Here is a 5767-nt window from a genome sequence, read left to right as displayed (position 1 = left end):
TTTTTTATTACTAAATTTATATTTTGTAAAAGGATTCTGTTTTATTGAGGGATATTTTGCCTTCACACTAAAATCTTAGACTGGCTGATTTTTCTGCTTTGTCCACATTTTAACTTTGATTTTTTTTTCCTTAACTCTCCATCTCATCCAGTCAGTCACTGTTTGGGTTTTTGGCACCATCAATATCAAATGTACAAACGGTTCTTGCTAACCAACACCAGGTATATCTGATGTTCAGATGAGTTCCAATAAAATATTTTTTTTTTTCAAAATCTGTCTCTTGTCTTGAAGAGTATGGATAAAATGAACAGGGATCTGTTATTCACCAAATCCTGGAAAATAAGAACTAGGGGGCACCCACTGAAATGATCAGGAGGCAAGGAGGAAGCACTCTTTAATACAGTATGTTGTTTATTTCTGAAACTCATTGTCATAGGAATCTGTAGAACAGGGGTGGGCAAAATGGTAGAGCTGGGAAGCGGCAGGACTCCATTTCCCAGCAGTCCCTGCCCATGTGGCTGGGGCTGGTTTCCATGGAGACCCCAGCAGCAGCCCCACTGATAGTGTGAGGCCAGGGTTTCTGTGGAGACCGGCCCTAGCAGTGCACAGCGGGGCGCAGAGCTGCTCTTGAGCTTGGCTGGGATCTTGCAATGGTGACAGCGTGGTCTGGAGCTGGGGCAAAGTCGTGATCTGTAGCCTGCATGCTCTGGGCAGGGGTGTGCAGGCAGCAGATCGTGGCTTTGCCCTGGCTCCTTGCAGCAGTGGTAGCATGGTCTGGAGCCAAGGCAGAGCCGTGATCTGCTGCATGCACACCCCTGCCCGGGGCATGCAGGCTGCAGATGGGAGCTCTGCCCTGGCTCTGGACCATACTGTCACTACTGCAAGATCCCAGCTGGGCTCTGGAGCAGCTCCACACCCTGATGAATGCTACTTTTGGCAGCAGCTTAATGATGGCCATTGTATTTAGTGAGATTTCCTTGTATGCGACTATAAGATGAGAGACTTTTTTCCCCTCCCATACCAATTGGGGAGGGGGAAAAAAACACCCTCATTTTGCATTTGAGTAAATATGGTAATATATACTATCTATACCATCTACTGATACATTAATATGTACTATACTATAGAAATTATATATACACACACACTCCCTACTGTAGAAACAATACCATGTCAGTAATACTGCTCTCCTTTCTATACTTAATTCTAAGAAAAAGAAACCAAGCCCCAACTGTGCACTGCTTTTGTTTCCTATGAACCAATGTGATCACAATCTACTGCTGTCTTTAATGCTGTTTCACTAGGGATGTGCACCTTTCAGTGCATCATTTTCTAACCTGGGCTGGTGTAGTTTGACAGGCAGTATAGATAGGCCAGGAGAGGTCTGCTGTGAAGGGTGTGTGTAAGTTAGGGCAGGGTCTTTAAATGGACACAATACAGTATTTTAATATGTATTAATAGAATAGCATAGGATAAAGGAAGCATTCCCATTTCCCTTGTAATGAAGGATCAGGGTGGTACTTTCAGATGAAAGCCAGCATTTTTCTATACAGTAGTGCCAAAGGCCAAGTGCTCTTCACACTGTGTTATGACAAGGGGTTCTGCAAGTCAAGCATGAGGTTAAAAGCTTGGATCAAAAAAAAAAAAAAAAAGCTTCAGCCATTTAGTGAGAAGAACATTCTTAAAAACTGAGAAGCACTACTAATTATGGTTGAGCAGGGCTTTCTCTTTAACAGTGAGTTAAATCTGAAATCCATATGCATACTCACTGTCCTTGAAAACTGATGCGTCTTGGGTGTCTGGGTAAGGGTAGGCAGTGCAAATTTGAGATCATTTGATCACGAGTTCAATGAGAGCTTCTTGTAGTGAGGGGAAGAAGCTGTTACTTTTTTTTTTTTGTGCATATCTGTGACTAATACTGTTCTAAGATTTGGTGCACTCAGCACTGAATTCCACATCAGGGAAGCAGTGCTTACAAATAAATTACTCTTAATTGGTAGGCCACTAGGATCCATGCCACAGAAACTGGTTTGCACAGGCACTGGAAGCCAGTCTGCTGTGCTGTGGTGGCTACACAAGCAGAGGAGTTCAGCTTACATGAGTCACTGGGAGGAATCTAAGGACAGCAGGGCAAGTCCTTCCATCAGCAGACTTCTGAAACCCATGCTTTCATTACTGCTCTGAGCCAGCAAAGGGGCTCCAGCTGGAAGGCTTAACCCTTGTGCCAACAATAAGGTAGAGAAGCAACTATAGGTTCTGTTGTTAGGATGAAGCAGTTTTCTGACAAAAATGGTCCTTTTTTATGCTGTCTCTCCCCCCCCCTCCCCCCCACCCCAAATCTATCTGCATAGAGAGATTTGTCTTGAACAGTGGGATGCTGTGGGCTCTGATATGCTGCCTCAGTACAAATTTACCTTTGTGGTATAAATTTAGTCCAACTTTGCTAAGGAGTTCCTGAGAGAGAATTCTTTTTTTTTCTTCTTTCCCTCAAATCTGCTGCTTGCCTCTTTTTAAAAAAAAAAATGTTTTTGTGCAGAGCTAAGGTTGGGAGAGAAACTGCACCTGACTCTCAAAAATGTACATTGTAGTGTATGGACTGCAACTCCCTGGTTCAAAAAATTTCTGTTGACTGTACCTCAAATGCTTTAGCAACAGTGTGAGCAATAGGCCCCCTTTAGGCATGCTTTTGTGAGTGATAACTATAGAGTGCTGTGCTTCACATGGCTGAGAGGCTGTTCTTGTGCCCAAGGATGTATGATTCTGTTGCTTCTCTTCGAGGAAGCCGAATGCTGCTGTTTTGGTGTCTGAGACCACAATGGAAGAGGGACACTTTGGGAGCACACGGTGCACGTGCAATTTTGAGACAATTAAGCATCCTGCAAGTGCACCACTATGCAGTTTACTTGTGTGCTGTGCTGGAGCAGTTGCATTTGTGGCTGTGTCTAATCTTTGGTGCCAAGTCTAGGAGAGTGGGGATTTGCTGCTACACTGAAGGTGAGGCTGGTACAAGAGACCCAGCCATGCCAAATTTCTATTTTGTGTCGGAGGAGCCTTTCTGAATTCTTGCAACAAAGTACAAAGCGAAACAGGCCCAGGCCCAGGAAAGTGCCAGGCTGGGGGCATGCTGAGTGCTGAGAAGAACACCTTGATAGTCCGCATGGGACAGTTCACACCTCTGTGTTGCATATATTTCTGTAGCACAGAAAGCTGAGTCCTTTCCCCTAAACTAGCTTGGACTGTAGAGGTAGAGATGGGTGTGCTGCTTTTCTTTCCCTTACTGCCTCTCTCTCAGCCCATCTGCTACCTACTTCTCTTCTGGTTCCTCCTAGCATTATGGAAGGGCTGATGGGACCTCTAAGGCAGCCAGAGGTGGTGGCAAGACCTCTCCAGGAAGCTCCCTTGTTGCTGCTGTCCGTTACTCCCCTTTTTTCCCCCCCCCCACCATACCCAAAAACATAGGCCCTCAATTGTCTGGTATGCCACATCCTAAACTTTGTTACCCTAGTCACAGCAATGTCTGCTTTCCACCTTCACAAGCACACTGCCCACACAGGGCAGTTAGCGGGTGTGGCATGAGGGGAATACCATATCTTCACTACTACTTAGTTTAGCCCCTTTCCATTTTCTCAAAAGGCCCCAAGGTCCACCCCTGTAAATTCCATGTCAAATAATTCTTACAAGTGAGTATTTAAGGGATATAAATGCCCATCATTTAGGGCAGGATACATTACATGTATGGCCTGCAGGCCAGATCTAGCCCATGGAGCCATATGGTCTGATTCGTGTGTCTCTGAGCTGGGCTGGTGTGCAGGCAGAACCAGGTTCCACAAGTGCTGCACACCACTCAGGGGGCTGGCACAGGGCATGTTCTTAATTCAGCATCTGTGCTGGACTGGCCCTGTGTGCTAGGTCTAGGGCTGGTTCGGATCAAGTTTTGTCAGACTCGGTGTGTAGGGCTAGGTCGGCAGGGTGCCATGTGCAGCGCATGCCCCATGCCAGTCCTCTGTCTTGTGTGCACTGCACACAGCTGGTCCAGCCTGTGTGCTGCCTGCTGGTCCCACTGCTGGGGCTGCATGCTTCACCCAGCATGCATGGGTGGCCTAGGTCCTGATCTGGACCCACCACCCTTGCCAGCATGCAGGGCTGCTGTGGTGAGGCACAGCATACAGTGCATACCCCAAGCTACCCCCCTGAGCCATGTGTAGCACCTGTAGTGCTGGGTCCAGCCTGCAAGCCCCCTGTGTTGCAAGCCCCAGAGTGGAGCTGGTGCCTGATGTACACAGTTCAGGGTACTGGCATGGAGCAAACCCTGCATATGGCACCCTGCCTGCTGGTTCTGGCATGGCCCAATATGGCCCACAGACCATCACAGGCCTAGCTACCTTCTTCTAGGCTGCAGGGGTGGGTGAGTTTGACACCCCTGATCTAGAGCATAAGTCTTTTAGCCCTTGGACTGATCTAGAACTGACGCTTCTATTAAGCTTATAACCAAAACCCACCTACACTGGAATGGACTATGAACAACTGTATTATCTATTGGATCTTTGAAAACTCTTGGCGCTCTGGTGTAGTGCCCGAAGACTGGAAGAAGGCCAATGTGGTGCCTATCTTCAAGAAAGGGAGGAAAGTGGATCCGGCTAACTATAGGCCCATCAGCCTGACTTCTATCCCGGGGAAGATCTTAGAAAAGTTTATTAAAGAGGCCATCCTTAATGGACTGGCCGACGCCAACATCTTAAGGGATAGCCAGCACGGGTTTGTTGCGGGTAGGTCTTGCTTGACCAATCTCATTTCCTTCTACGACCAGGTGACCTATCACCTGGACAAGGGAGAAGAGATTGATGTCATATATCTTGACTTCAAAAAAGCCTTCGATCTGGTGTCCCATGATCGCCTCTTGGAGAAACTGGCCAATTGTCGCCTTGGGTCCTCCACGACCCACTGGCTGGAAAATTGGCTCCGGGGTCGGACCCAGAGGGTAGTAATCGATGGAAGTCACTCATCGTGGTGTCCTGTGACCAGTGGGGTCCCCCAAGGCTCTGTCCTTGGACCCATACTGTTCAACATCTTCATTAATGATGTGGACACTGGAGTCAGAAGCAGACTGGCCAAGTTCGCCGATGACACCAAACTTTGGGGCAAAGCATCCACACCAGAGGACAGGCAGGTTATCCAGGCTGACCTGGACAGGCTCAGCAAGTGGGCGGACGAGAATCTGATGGTGTTCAATGCCGATAAATGCAAGGTTCTCCACCTTGGGGAAAAAAACCCCGCAGCATCCTTATAGGCTCGGCAGTGCTATGTTGGCTAGCACTATGGAAGAAAGAGACTTGGGGGTCATCACTGACCACAAGATGAACATGAGCCTGCAATGCGATGTGGCGGCTAGTAAAGCGACCAAAACGCTGGCTTGCATCCATAGATGCTTCTCAAGCAAATCCCGGGACGTCATTCTCCCCCTGTACTCGGCCTTAGTGAGGCCGCAGCTGGAGTACTGTGTCCAGTTTTGGGCTCCACAATTCAAAAAGGATGTGGAGAAGCTTGAGAGAGTCCAGAGAAGAGCCACGCGCATGATCAGAGGTCAGGGAAGCAGACCCTACGATGACACGCTGAGAGCCCTGGGGCTCTTTAGCCTGGAAAAGCGCAGGCTCAGGGGTGATCTGATGGCCACCTACAAGTTTATCAGGGGTGACCACCAGCATCTGGGGGAACGTTTGTTCACCAGAGCGCCCCTAGGGATGACGAGGTCGAATGGTCACAAACTACT

The sequence above is a fragment of the Alligator sinensis genome, unplaced genomic scaffold (genome assembly GCF_000455745.1).
Source record: "Alligator sinensis unplaced genomic scaffold, ASM45574v1 scaffold919_1, whole genome shotgun sequence".
Taxonomy (NCBI): Eukaryota; Metazoa; Chordata; order Crocodylia; family Alligatoridae; genus Alligator; species Alligator sinensis.
Note: the sequence above shows the minus strand (reverse complement) of the source record.